Source organism: Pleurotus ostreatus (assembly GCF_014466165.1).
Source record: "Pleurotus ostreatus strain PC9 chromosome Unknown scaffold_6, whole genome shotgun sequence".
NCBI lineage: Eukaryota > Fungi > Basidiomycota > Agaricomycetes > Agaricales > Pleurotaceae > Pleurotus > Pleurotus ostreatus.
The window spans coordinates 3094482-3110095 of NW_023503161.1; positions in this window are offsets into that span (position 1 = coordinate 3094482).

The following is a 15614-nucleotide window of genomic DNA, read 5'->3' on the forward strand; positions in this document are numbered from 1 at the left end:
GATACTCAAGGAGTGCTGGGTCGTCCGCATAGTCCTCACGCAAGCGCTCGTATCCAATTCGAGGATCGAGAACTGAAACTGATGAATAGGGTGACTGAGAAATGCATGGTAAAACTCACTTGCTGCCCAGGTATAGTATGGCAACTCATCATATTTTGAATAACAGTCGCTTAACTTGCGGTGTGCGTCTGCAAGTCATTCCGCTCTTAACATCATCCTGTAAGGGGAACCCCCTATTCGAACCCCTAGGCATCACATGATAGGCCCCTTTTCTCTTTCATACCTTTCTGTTTTCGTTCTTAGCCCCTTTTCCCTTTCGTACCTTTCCATCCTTGTTCTTAGGGGATCTGGCCAGCAGATCTCAGCTAGGGCTGTCAGCTAAGCACACTAGCTGCACTAGTTGCACTAGTCACAGCCAAGCACACTAGCAGAGCTAGAGCGTACCAACCATACTATAGCCTGTCAGCTAGGCTAGTGGTTGTTAGTTTCTCTTAGTACGGTCTCAGCAGGCTGACCGTCATACTTCATACATATATAAGGAGGAGGTCTAGCAGGGGGATTCCTTAGATTTGTTCTCTTTGGATTCCCCTCTGCTAGGTAAGCAGTGCAGTTGATCTGTCTCTTACATATATTAATATATACTTTGGATTCCCCTCTGCTAGCCGTCAAGCACGTGGTGCCAGACCGCAGAGTTGCCCTTACAGAAGAACAAATCTCTCTTTGGCCGCCAGCTATTCTGATTCACGTACCTTGAGCCTCGCACGCTCGGTTTAACGTCGCAGAATACGCCCCCAGCCCTGTCCATCTATTTCCCACATCTATCTTCGCATTTATCACATCATAAAACTATGGACGATATCGTTTCGCGTCTTGCTCACATAGAGCATAGTCTCACAACCGACAAAGAATCGTCGGATGCTCGCATTACAGATCTTCAGACAACACTAGACCAAATTCAGCAGCGTATATCAGAATTGACAGTTCAGGACGCTGCTCGACCCAAAGCAGAAACATCGCCGGCTAGACGTATCCGTCCCGCTCAGCCTAAGCTCTTCAATGGCTCACGCGATCACGGGCGTGACTTCCTCACCTCGTGTGAAGTTTACTTCGGCCTCTTACGTCAGGACTTTGAGGACGAAGGTGTACGGATAGGCTTTGTACTGTCATTCATGCAGGAGGGACGCGCAGGTTACTGGCGCGATCGTTACCTCGAGAACCTTCAGAAAGACGAGGCAACGTACGCTTCTTGGCCGAAGTTCCTTTTGGAATTTCGCAAAGACTTCTATCCCGTGAACGAAGCGATGGAAGCACGCAATAAACTCGAGTCTACGCAGTATCATCAGGGCAAAGGCTCAGTTCGCGATTACGTTGACGGATTCCAACTTCTCGTCCATCACGCAGGGTACGAAAGCGATGGATACTCTAATGTCATGCGCTTCCGCCGCGGTCTGTCTTCGGAGATCCAGAACAGCATTGCGGAGAGTGCTACGGGTGTACCTAAGGAGGACGATCTCAGCGCGTGGATAGCAGCAGCAGAACGCCTCGACCTCAATCGTCAGTCCAACCAAGCCTTCCGCTTTGGTGTTTTCTCAAAGACACAAACCGCGTCACCGTCTAACACTAGTACACGTACCACGGCACCCGCGTCAGGCTTTCGTACTTTCTCTCCCATGACAACTACGGTCCCACGTAGTACCACCACTGCCACAAACGTTAGTCACACGCCTGCGACAGGCAGTAGCCATATGAAGCCTCTACCGATGGGCATTCCCATGGATGTTGACGCTGCACGTCAGCGTCGTGACACCCCTGTGGTGTGCTTCCAGTGCAAGCGACCTGGCCACGTACAGGCACAGTGTCCTAACCGCTTCGATGTTCGACACCTGACCATTGACGAACTCGAAGAAGAGCTTCAGGCACGCGCCCAACAGCGTGACATGGAGGACTTGCAGGCTGGCACTGCAGCACCAGAGATGGTTCTTGCGGATGCTCCCGCTGTCGAAGAGGATTTTACGCAAGGCAGGTGAGGGGTGGTGCGCACTCCCTGCCCCTGCGCAATCGGTTTTCGGTACTAGAAGTCGAACATGTAGATTGTGACGCAATACATGTCGTTTCTCCAACACTACCAACCGATTCTGCACCCTCTATTCCAAAAAGGCTTCCCCGTTTGAAACACTGGGAAAAGAAGCTACCACGCTCGTTTACCGTTGCCGCCACAGCCTCACAAAACTCCCTTCTACTCCCGGTTGAACTCGAGACCACCGATACCAACAAGACCTATCAGGTCAAAGCTCTGCTCGATAGTGGCGCGACCGGTCTTTTTATTGATGCAGAATTTGTACGCAAGAACGGTTGGGCCACACGCGAGCTGTCTCAAGCCATACCCGTGTTTAACGTTGATGGCACACCCAATGAGGCCGGCTCCATTCATTCCGTGATCGACCTTATACTCCGCTACGATAGTCATGCAGAGCGTGCCGTCTTTGCCGTCACCAGTTTAGGGAAGCAGGACATTATCCTTGGCTATACATGGCTGCGAAATCACAACCCTGAGGTAGACTGGACGACTCAGACAGTTCGGCTCAACCGCTGCCCCCGGGCATGCACTGTCTGCCGAAAACGCGAAAGGGCAGAGCGTCAGATTCGCCGGCGTGAAACCCGTGCCCGTGCCACATGCAGGGCAGGACTTATGCCAAGCTTGGAGGACTGTGACTCAGATCAGGAGTCCGACTGCGATGACGATGAGCATGGGGAGCATATTGATGCAGCCACATCCAACCTTCCGGAACTTGAAGATGGAGAGCGCCTCTTCGCTGCAAATGTTGTGGACCCAGAATTCATTCGTGCAACGCAGACAACATCTCAACGCCTGGCAGAGGCCTTTGCCAGGAACTCTGCGAAGCCGAGCTTCCGTGACTCTGTTCCAGACCGCTTCTGTGATTTTGAGGATGTTTTCTCCAAGGACTCTTTCGACGAGCTACCCGCCTCAAAGCCATGGGACCATGCCATTGAGCTTGTGCCAGGTGCAGAGCCTGTAAACTGCAAGATCTATCCGCTCGCGCCCTCTGAGCAGGTGGAGCTTGACCAGTTCATTGAAGAAAACCTTGCTTCAGGACGTATACGCCCCTCGAAATCACCAATGGCAGCTCCAGTCTTCTTTGTTAAGAAGAAGGACGGTTCGCTTCGGCTTGTTCAAGACTACCGCAAGCTTAACCTAATGACTATCAAAAATCGCTATCCACTCCCTCTTATTCCAGAACTCATCCATAAACTTCGAGGTGCAAAGTATTTCACCAAGTTCGACGTACGATGGGGTTACAATAATCTTCGCATCAAGGAGGGCGATGAATGGAAGGCAGCGTTCCGGACCAATCGAGGTCTCTTCGAACCACTTGTTATGTTCTTTGGACTCACAAATTCACCCGCGACCTTCCAAACCATGATGAATGACATCTTCCGCGACCTCATAGCCGAAGGAGTCGTCTGTGTTTACATGGATGATATCCTGATCTATACCAAAACACGAGAGCAGCATCGTGAGGTCACCCGTCGGGTCCTGGAGATTCTCCGACAGCACAAGCTCTATCTGCGTGCAGAGAAGTGCGAGTTTGAGAAAGAGCGCATCGAGTACCTTGGACTGATCATCTCTGAAGGACAAGTGGAAATGGATCCGGTCAAGGTAGATGGTGTTGCGAAATGGCCAGTCCCAACCTCACGGAAGGAGGTACAGTCATTCCTGGGGTTTGCGAACTTCTACCGACGCTTCATCGAGGACTTCTCGGCCATTGCGCGCCCATTGTTCAACTTGACAAAGGCAGACGTGAAATTCCAGTGGGGCCCCTCAGAGCAGATGGCGTTCGATGAGGTCAAGGCTTGAATCACGTCATCGCCGGTGCTTGTCTCCGCGGATGATGACAGACCTTTCCGAATTGAAGCTGACTCGTCAGATTTTGCAACCGGTGCAGTCCTGTCCCAGGAACGTGAGGATGGCAAACACCACCCGATTGCCTTCTACTCAAAGTCACTCAGTCCTGTCGAGCGCAACTATGAGATCCACGACAAGGAGATGCTTGCAATAGTACGCGCGCTCGAGGAGTGGAGACACCATCTTGAAGGTGCCCGTCACACTGTTGAGATTCACACGGACCATCGCAACCTCCAGTACTTCATGACGGCTCAGAAACTCAACAGACGCCAGGCTCGCTGGTCTCTCTACCTCTCGCGCTTTGACTTCACACTTGTCCATCGACCGGGCCGTACTATGGGCAAGCCAGATGCGTTATCGCGACGCGCAGACCATGGTACTGGTACTGACGATAACAAGGACATTGTGCTTCTTAAGCCGGAGCTCTTCGCAATCCGGGCCCTGGAAGGAATCACAGCAGAAGGCGAAGAGCGAGATATCCTTCGTGAAATCCGTCGAGGGCTTCGTGAGGGCACCCAAGAAGAGTCTGTGACAAAGTCAGCCGCCGAACTACTTAAGGGCAAGGCACGTACGGTCCACGGTGCTGAGTGGTCCATGCAGAATGATCTTCTCTGCTATCAAGGCAGAATCTATGTCCCGGATTTTGCTGACCTGCGCCGCCGCATCGTTGAACAGCACCATGATAGTCCGATCGCAGGGCATCCCGGACGCTGGAAGACCCTTGAGCTTGTCTCTCGGAGCTACTGGTGGCCACAGATGTCTCGTTACATCAGAAACTACTGTCGTGCATGCGATATGTGCCTTCGGACAAAGGTTATCCACTGCAAGCCCATCGGCGAGCTACATCCCCTTCCCATACCAACAGAGCGATGGCAGGTGGTCTCTGTGGACTTTGTTACGGAGCTACCAGAGTCAAACGGCTATGACGCAATCATGGTAGTGTGCTGCAAATGCTCCAAGCGTGCACACTTCATACCTACAAACACCACCTGCACAGCTGAGGGTGCAGCCCGCCTCTATCTTCGCTATGTCTGGAAACTCCATGGCACACCTGAGGCTGGGTTGTCCGACCGTGGCCCGCAGTTTATCGCAGACTTCATGCGAGAGCTCTATCGACTGCTTGGAATCAAGACACTTTATTCCACTGCTTACCACCCGCAGACAGACGGACAAACCGAACGTGTCAACCAGGAGATGGAGCAGTACCTTCGTCTCTTTGTTTCAGAGCTCCAGGACGACTGGGAGGACTGCATTCCTTTAGGAGAGTTCTCGTACAACAATCATGTGCACGCCTCAACAAAGCAGACTCCCTTCATGCTTGATACTGGCCGTCATCCTCGCATGGGCTTTGAACCAAACCAGCCACGATCACATCGCGAAGATGTCAACACATTCAAGAATCGCATGGAGTCTGCACTCCGAGAGGCAAGGTCCGTCTTGGTTAAGGCTAGCGATGACATGGCGAAGTACTACAACCGTCGTCGTGAACCAGCACCAGATCGAGCACCTGACGGTTTACCACATTTATACATGAAGCTCATATGAGCTTTATATGAAGTCATATGCTTTATATGGACTTTATATAAGCTTCATATAGAGAAAATGTAAGTATATGTTTCATAGGAATGGCAGGAAAATCTTTACATTTATTCTACTTGCTTTACATTTCCTTTACATTTCCTCTACATTTCTTTTACATTATCTATATATAGTATGTGAGCTTGATATAAGATTTATGTAAATATTTATATGCAATGCACATGAAGTTCACATGAAGTAGATTTGATGGAGACATAATTATGAAAGATACATATGCTTCATATGAATTTACATGGATTTATATGAATTTGTATGAATTTGTATAAATTTACATGGATTTATATGGATTTACATGAATTTATATGGATTTATATGGATTTTCTGCAATTTATTGGAGGTTTTCTGAGGCAATTTCCGCTTTGGGACGTCCAAAAATGAGTTAGCAAGGGTTATCCGATGATAACTCATTTTTTCCCGGACGGGCGCTTATTGGGCGCTTTACCACGAATATTAATATTCTTTTTATTTTATTTTACTTTTCTTTTTTATTTAGGCGCGCGCCTATCCGGCAATCGCCGTGATGCCACACGCATGTGACAGTGGCGTGCCACGCTGGCACTGCCACCTTCTTTCTTCTCAACCACCACCATCCCCTCACTTTTCACCCAACCCACACACACGGAATGCCCCCAAGAGCACCATGAAGCACCCAGAAGGCGTCCATGCGCGGCGCAGGGAACGAGGAGGAGGGCCAGGGAATGTAAGTCACCCTGCCCCTTCCTTTTGTCAAAACTGACAGCCCCCACCCCTTCCCACCACCCCCACTTCCCTCTCCCTCCATTTCCCAATGGCAACCATGCCCCCGCGCCCTCGTCATCGCTCCCCCGCCCTCGTCGTCGCTCCCCCGCCCTCGTCGTTGCCCCTGCGCTCCCGCGCCCTTGTTTTCGCCTCTGCGCTCTTGTTTTCGCCTCTGCGCTCTCATTTTCGCTCCTGTGCCCTCATCTTCGCCCTCGTCGTCGCCCCTGTGCTCCCGCGCCCTTGTTTTCGCCCCTGCACCCTCGTCGTCGCTCCCGCGCCCTCATCTTCGCCCCCTGTGCCCTTGTTTTCTCCCCTGCACCCTCATCTTCGCCCTCGTCGTCGCCCCTGCACTCCCGCGCCCTTGTCTTCGCCCCCGCACCATTGTTGTTGCCCCTGCCCTCCCGCGCCCTTGTCTTCGCCCCCCGCACTCTCGTTGTCACCCACCACCCACCCCCGCACCTTTGTCATCGCCTACCACACACCCATCACATCCCCATCACACACCCCTGCACTTGTGTTGTCACCTACCATGCCACCGCACCTGCATCTCACCTGTTGTTGCTCAACAGTGCCATCAAGCCCAGGTCCACCAGATCAGCCACTGATGCTGCCAAGGCAGTACAAGAGGCTTCTCAAGAGACAGAGTAAGTACATCACTCTTTTATCAGTAGCATAGATGTAGAGTAGTAGTATTATTAAAATAAATAAATTTCTTTTCAATTCACAAAAAGAAATCTGAACAATGTTTGATAGAGATGAAGATGAAGAAGAGCAGCCAGTCAAGAAGTCCCGTGTGTCTGCTGCAAAGAAGACCATGAAAACCAAGAAAGACAAGAAGTATGTATCACTTACTTGCTTGCTTGTACCGGTTGCTGACTTCCGATATTTATAGGACCTCTGCCGACCGTGATGCAGAGGACAAGGCTGCGAAAGCAGTTGCTAAGAAGAACATGACACTGTACGTATTGATATACTCATCATGATGCCTGCACCGTACTAATTAACTATAGTACGTCTAGAATCCTCCAGCAAAGTGGGGCTGGTGTAGCTCCACCGCCTCGCTCCACCGGCACAAGGATTCAGATCCCTTCCACTACCCCGCGCATTGTCTCTGACCGTGCACGTCGTCCTGATCCCGACTCAGGTGACGATGAAGACCCACAGGTCAACGCCGGTTCCAAAGACGACTCGAACTCCGGTGATGAAGAAGAACTTGCTGTGGTCAAGGATAAGGGTAAGGGTAGAGCTAGAGACTTGCACAACCTCGGTGCAGAGTCAGACAAGGACTCGGAGGCTGATGCGGATGTGGAGGATAAAGAGAATGACGATGAAGATGTTGATGAAGAGGCCGCTGGAGCTGCTGAGGGTGAAGTTGCTGGTGTGGGTGATGGAAGTGGTGACGACGAGGGTGATGCAACAATCATGGATGTTGATATCAATATCACTCCTCACAAGCCTGCTAAACGCGATGCTAGCCAGTCCCCACTCACTGACAAGCACACTGGTAAGGCTCAGCGCCGTAATGTCTCTCACTCCAGTGCTGCTTCCAGTGCTGCTTCTCTGCTGGCGCCTTCTCGCTCTCCCTCTCCATCCGACAACTTGCAGGAATTGCAGGGCGCTTCACGAACCACTGGTGGCTTCACACGTGGTAATGCCTTTGGCACCGCACCCAACATGGCTGATTTTGGTGAGTTTCTCAACTTGACTTCATCTGCTTTGCGCTTACCTTCAATCTAGTTCCTGTTGGTGATGTCCCGCCCATCGAGACTCATGGTAAGGGCAAGGTAGTCATGCACACCACCTTGGGGATGACCGACAAGCCCCACTCTGTAACCATGGCCCGCTTTCCTACGCTGGCACCAATCCTCAAGATTCTGACCAGGAAATTTCCGACTGTGACAGGTTAGTCATTCAACTCCCTTCTCATCTAATATGCTTGCTGATCTGAATATGTAGAGTCTGCTATTTCAGTCTTGGATGTTGATGGGGAATGGGAGGTCGCTGGTCCTTTTGCCCTTGCGCTAGAGGATGACATGGATGTGACTTGGAATAATGACTTCAAGTTGCTCATGCTTTTGGTAAGCTTGTCTTCATCTGCGTCTGAGCACTTCTAACTTCACAAAATCAGGAGCCCCTCCCTGCAGCATCTACTTCGGCCTTTCCCGCCTTTCCTCCTTCTCTCATATCAACTCACTCTGGCAGCTCAGTTGCCCACTCTGGTGGCTCTATTGCGCCCTCATCTATTGCGCCCTCAGCATCCATCTCATCTGTTGGTGTTGCTACTGCAGGTGCACTTCCGCCAGCTCCAGACCACATCCGTGCAGCTTATTCCTGTAAGGGCAACCTCAAGATGGCTGACAGCGCAGGCCTAGCAGAGGGAGAATCCAAAGTAATGAATAAGACTAACTACAATACATGAGAGAGCTGCTCACCTAGCAGAGGGAGAATCCAAAGAGAACAGGATAAGGATTCTCCATGCTAGGAAGCGAAGTATATACTGTAGTAGCGTGGGAGGAATGAAGGGTAACTGTACAGTACACCAGCCACAGGTCCGAACGAATATCACAAGGTACGAGGAAACATGTGATAATGAAGTGGAAGGGGGATGTACAGGAGTCGTGCCGGCGACCTGGGGAAGTGGGGACAAGGAGTAATGAAGTGGGAAAGGAGGATAGAGGTAGCCCGGACGAGCCCCGAAGTGTATCTACGAGTCCGAGCGAGTCCGAAGCGTCCGAGCGAGTCCGAGGTGTCCAAAGCGAGTCCGAGGTGTCCAAAGCGAGTCCGAGGCGAGTCCGAGGCGTGGGAAGACTCCGGAGTCACCGGACATGGCTCGGATGCGAAAGGAGTGGGCGGGAAGGAAGTGGAAAGGAAAGGAAGCGAAAAGGAACAAAGGGGAACAAAGGAAATGTAGGTAAGAGTCCATGGGATGAAGGAAAGGAGAGAAAATAGGAGTGTCCCCTTACAATTCCACCAAGCAGCACCTGATCCCGTACGCCGTTCTTCTTGAGGTCCCAGTCTCCTTGGTTCCTAACACCAAGCCCAACGATGGGGACATCATATCGGCGTATGAGCACTGGAAAGCTGCCAGTACTGCTCAAGAACGACTCAAGGCCAAATATGACGCTCACGATCCCAAATCCCCTCCTCTTCCTCCCTTTCCAAATGTCGAAAACACCCGCGCCATCTACATGAATCCCAGCAGCTTCAGCAACTACAATCCCCTCTTTCTGGCTGCCATTCAGGATCCAGATATTCTCACATATCTGGAGGGTGATGCTGGAGTGGGCTCGGCCATCTACAAGAAATTGTGGGGTGCAGTCAAGCCTGGCAAGGCTACCTTGGGCCAACTGGTGGAACGGATCAACACTGAGCAGAAGAAGGAGGAGAAGAGGTCTGCAAAGAAGAAGGCTGGGCCATCCAAATCGAAGTAAGTCATCAGCTTCATACAACCTAGAATTTCTCCCTATGCATATATCTTTGTACTACTATATTTATTGAAAATTGCATATATTTTGCACCATTTCTTGCTTGAGTCTCCATCATATTCTGTCTGAACACGTGCTCATTTGCCTAGTTTCTGTTTACAGACCTACATGATGCTGCTAGTGGTGTGGTTCTTGCTTGGACTTGTTCCATGTGTTGCTGCAGCACCTAAACAAGATCCTTTCCCAAACATGCTCTTCACCGAGTTTGCTCAAAGCATTCAGGACAACTTTGGTCCCAAGATCAAGCTGTCTACTGTCTTAATGCTTCTGATGACTCTTGTCAGTAATACAGATCTCCTCAACCTTCATGGACAACAGCAGGCTTCTCAGCAACAGGAGTCTACTAGCTGGATGGCTGCCCTGGTCCGTGCTGTCAAAGCAAAGCTCTCTGACAGTGGCTTTGTCTCCCTGTTCACCACTGACGACTTACGGACTTCACGATCTGAGCAGCAGCAAATTACGCTTGCAGGCAAGAAACTCAGCCGGTTCAGCCGCTCTCTGTCTCTTGCTTCACACTCCAGTATTGGGAATTTCGAGTCCAAACTTCGCCCCATCTCCACTGCTTCTATTCAACCCATCATTCTTATCACGCCCATCGTCATGGCTTGTCCAACTCTTGACTGTAACGACCATAGCCTTACTCAAGACCTCCGGGAACGTGATATTGCTCATGTCACATTGCTCAAGGGGAGTCAGTGCTTGGAGAAAGTCCCTGTTCTGGCTGGCAGATGCTCTTCCTGCAATTCACTTTACTGGGCAGATCACGAGCGGTTCACCCAGAACAACGGTGATGACTTGTGCTTGTACCTCAACAATGCCAAGTATCTCAAGGTTGGCAAAAGTGTCTGGGTCGACCGCACTGTCTCTGGGGCTATCGTCAATGCCAACTACAGCTTCCATGCTTCCACTGCTGCCATTACCGAGTTTTGGAACTTCTCATTTGTCAAGCCAAGTGGAGGTACCTTCAAACTTGGACGTCGACAAGTCTGGAAGGCCTTTGTGGAGGAGTCTATCCGGCAGATGGCTAAGTTCAACAAGCGCCAGATTGTCTTTGAAGACAATCTCCATCAATGCTCTGGTTGCTGCTGCCTACATTGAACTCGGCGACAATGGAGTTATCCGCAGTGCAGAGGGACATTCTTGCGATGAGTGTTGTCATGCATTCAAGGATGTTGCTGATGTCATTCCAAGGCAACCCAATGACCCTGCTGCAGTTGTTGGCCATGATGAAAATCATGCTGTTCCAGACTATGCAGGGGAACCTGTTGATCCAGATGCAATGGAGGTTGACAACCAGCCTGCTGCTGTGGTTCAGCCTACTGGCCCTGTTGCACCTGGCAATCATGGAGAGGTCCGCATGATTGTCATTGATGGAATTGTCATGGGGCCACGACATTGCGCAATGGAAGGGTGCGAGGCAGGACTTGAGAATGCCCAAACTGGGGTGTTCTGCAAGAGGCATGCAGAGAGGATGGAAAACAAGTGCCATATGAAGGGATGTGGCAAGGTCAAGGTTGGTGACACGAAGGCCTGTCAAGATCACCAGGGGCAGTGGGCCACATTTCGCAGGCAATATGCCAACACCTCACTTCTTGGAGTGCAGCGGATGTTGAGAAGAGCTCAGGAGGAGAGACAGGAATGGTTGCCTGTTGGTGGAGGAGCAGAGGCGCCAGAGCATGATGACCTTGCAGAGCAGGAGGTTGAACAGGTCAGTGGCAGCAAGTATAACAACTACTTCTCTGCTCCTAGGTACTACTGCGTGGAGACCATCTGTGCTCCATGTGGTGTGGTCCTTGCCTGGCGCAAGTTTGCCAAGTCAGAAGGGGTGGCCAAGATTCTTCGGTTCCTTGAAGATGTCTATCCTGATCCTGCCTCACGCCCCAGCTACATTGCCATTGACAAGGGGTGCGCCTTACTCAAGCATATTGTCAGGCAAGGTCACTGGCCTGCTTGGGAGCCAACAACTAGGATTATTGTGGACTCATACCACTACATCAACCACCGGATCACTGATCATCTTTGCCGGACCTGGTGCAATCCAGCACCCCTCAATGGAGATGCACCAAATCTTGTAGTTGTTGCCAATGACAAGCAAGGCAACCCTTACTATAAGAGGGCTTTCAACACTCAGGTAAGTGAATTTAGTGGTCTAGCAGTCATACTTGTCTAATTTGAGCTTAGGCCTGTGAACAGCTCAATGCATGGATTGGAGGTTTCCAGACTGTTCTCAACCGAATGACAGTTAGCAACTTTGACTTCACGATGCATGTGCTGTTATTCATACACACTCAATGGGACATTGCCAAGCAGGAGGAAAAGAAGAGGAATCAAGAAGCAGGAATAGAAATGACAGACAGTGATGAGGAGAGTGAGGATGAAGAAGACTCAGAGAGTGAAGAGGAGAGTGAAGAGGAGGAGGAGAGTGAGGAGGAGGAGGACTAAATGTGTCAAAGTATTTACCTCTACTATGTATAAGTTGCATATGAAGTGCGCATGAAGCGCACATAAACCACATATAAAGTTCACATGAAGTGTACATGTATGTTATAAACTGCACATAAAGCATATATATATGCTGTATAAACCACACATGATGCTCATATAAAGTATACATTTACTCTATATAAAGTGCATGTAGTGCATATATAAATCACATGTAAAGCTCATATAAACCACACATGAAGCTTGTATGCACTTGTGTATGAGATAAACTCATAACTTAGTTGTAATCCATATGAATATAAACTCTTCATATGTGCTTCACATGGACTTCACATGAAGCACATATGAATGTCGCATATAAACTTCACATGCAGTTCATATAAGCTTTACGTGAAGCTCCTCAACAATTGTTATTGCCTCAAAGTCATGAAGAAGTAAAGAAAATGTAGAAGAAATGTAGAAGAAATGTAAAGCCATATGAAGGAATGTAAAGTTTCGCAAAAGAAGTGGGCTTTATATGACCTTTATATGAAATAAATGTACGGAAGATGTGAAGTCATGTGCTTCATATGAGCTTCATGTATAAATGTGGTAAAGCACCAGATATACACCAGATCTGAAGCCTGGGGACAAGGTTTACCTTGACGCCTCCGACATCAAGACAACACGGCCTTCTGCAAAACTCGGACATCGTCGGTATGGTCCCTACGAAATCGAGCGCAAGGTTGGAAACTCCGCGTATCGCCTCAAGCTCCCCTACTCCATGCGTCTCCTCCACCCTGTTTTCCCTGTCATCAAGCTACTTCCTGCTCCACATGATGAGATTTCAAGCCGTCATCCAGTACCACCTCCTGACCCTGTTGTTGTAGACGGCGAAGAGGAATGGGAGGTGGAGGCCATTCTGGATAGCAGGATCATTCGCAACAAGCTTCGCTACAAGGTTACCTACAAAGGCTATCCAGGCGAATGGAGTTGGGAACTTAAGGAAGACGTGCATGCGCCAGACTTGGTCCAAGAGTTCCACCGTCGTTACCCGCACAAACCTCGAGAGCACAGGATTCGACTGACAATCGCGGACTTCAAACATCTTCCATGGAGGCAACGTGAAATCGACAATGACCGCCCTGAATTTTGGCAGACCAAATGGGATATGTGGCATGCGTCGGGGCGCCGCACCTTGAAGGGGGGGTGATGTAAGGGGAACCCCCTATTCGAACCCCTAGGCATCACATGATAGGCCCCTTTTCTCTTTCATACCTTTCTGTTTTCGTTCTTAGCCCCTTTTCCCTTTCGTACCTTTCCATCCTTGTTCTTAGGGGATCTGGCCAGCAGATCTCAGCTAGGGCTGTCAGCTAAGCACACTAGCTGCACTAGTTGCACTAGTCACAGCCAAGCACACTAGCAGAGCTAGAGCGTACCAACCATACTATAGCCTGTCAGCTAGGCTAGTGGTTGTTAGTTTCTCTTAGTACGGTCTCAGCAGGCTGACCGTCATACTTCATACATATATAAGGAGGAGGTCTAGCAGGGGGATTCCTTAGATTTGTTCTCTTTGGATTCCCCTCTGCTAGGTAAGCAGTGCAGTTGATCTGTCTCTTACATATATTAATATATACTTTGGATTCCCCTCTGCTAGCCGTCAAGCACGTGGTGCCAGACCGCAGAGTTGCCCTTACACATCCGCCTCCAAGTTGGGTCGATGGACAGCCATTATCCCAATATCGTTTCTCCACTGCATTGCCTTGTTCCTAACCATACTGTACACCTCCGGAAAGGCAAAGCTCCTGCATTCTTGAATGTTCGTTGCAAAAAACTGGTAAAAAACATCATTGAAGCACTCGATGTGCCTCTACTAGTACTATGACGAAGTACAACGTTCGAAGGAGTCGATGGAGACGTGGTCCGGGCAGCGTGGTGGAAGGAAGGAAGAGCACAACGCTCACACTGCGGGCACCCAACTATTTTTCCACCCAAAAAACCCCGTGAGAAAGAGGGTTTGTAGTTTCCGGCAGGTTTTCCTGCCAGGAAGGCTTAGAGTTTTCCCGCTAGCAAAATTGTAAAAATACTGTAAGGGGAACCCCCTATTTCGCCATCGGGTCCTCGTTTTCGCCATCGGGTTCTTGTTTTCGCGTTCGGGCTGTCCTCCTACACGTCGGGCTCTGTTCGGGCTGTCTTCCTACACGCTGCCCGATCACTCCTACAAGTCCCCGACGCTGTCGCGAGCTTTCCCACGCATTATCGGGACATCGGGCCCCCCTACGCATCATCGGGTTCCCGATCCTATTACGTACGCATATATTCTACTTCTCTCTATTCCTATTTTATATTATTAGACCCCCTCTCCATTTTCCGATGCCTCCTATTCTTCCTACTCGTCGTCGGGACCCTCGGATTCCGATATCGGGATTCTCGGACCCCGATATCGGGCATCGGGTTATCGGGTGGCTGTACACGGCGCATTGCCCATTCGGGTATACGCGCCCGCCCCCTTGTGATTCCTCCCCTTCGTGTACTGTACAGTTCTTTCGTTTCGTTCGCACGCTCCAGTAGTATTAGCCCTCGCCTCGGCAGAGGGGTTCCTTAGACTTGTTATCTTTGGATCCCCCTCTGCTAGGTGCGTAGTATAGTCGCTGGATGTATTCCCTATCGTCTTATATATTATCTTTGGATCCCCCTCTGCTAGATCTCGGGCTGAGTGCTAGAGCGCGCGGAGGTTGCCCTTACAAATACTATGAGTTTTCCCTAGGTTTTGCTGAGAGAAAGATATTGAATTTTTCCTTGCATTTTGCGAGTGTCAAAATCTTGGGAAAATGATTTGTTTTCCGGGTGAGAAAAACCTAATATTTTCCGGGTGGTTTTTCTTCTGAAAAAATGCTAAGTCTTTCGAAAGGTTTTTTCGTCGGAAATTCTTAAAGGTTTTCAGCAAGTTTCCTCCATTTTTCTGGCTTTCTGTGAGAGACTAGCAAGGGATCCTTGATTTTCTGTCAAAAACCTTGACAATTTCCGAAAGAAAAACCTTTCGAAAGACTTAGCATTTTTCCAGTGGAAAAACCCACCCGGAAAATATTAGGTTTTTCTCAACCGGAAAACAAATCATTTGCCCAAGATTTTGACACTCGCAAAATGCAAGGAAAAACTCAATATCTTTCTCTCAGCAAAACCTAGGGAAAACTCATAGTATTTTCACAATTTTGCTAGCGGGAAAACTCTAAGCCCTCCTGGCAGGAAAACCTGCCGGAAACTACAAACACTCTTTCTCACGGGGTTTTTCGGGTGGAAAAATAGTTGGGTGCCCGCAGTGTCAAGCGCTCACGCGCTCACGCGTTGCGCGCGGATCACATGGCTGCAGGGTTAGGCTTTAGTGGCCAGGCACACACACCGCGATCCGTATCTCCCGTTTACGGGACCGTAACAACGGATGTCTG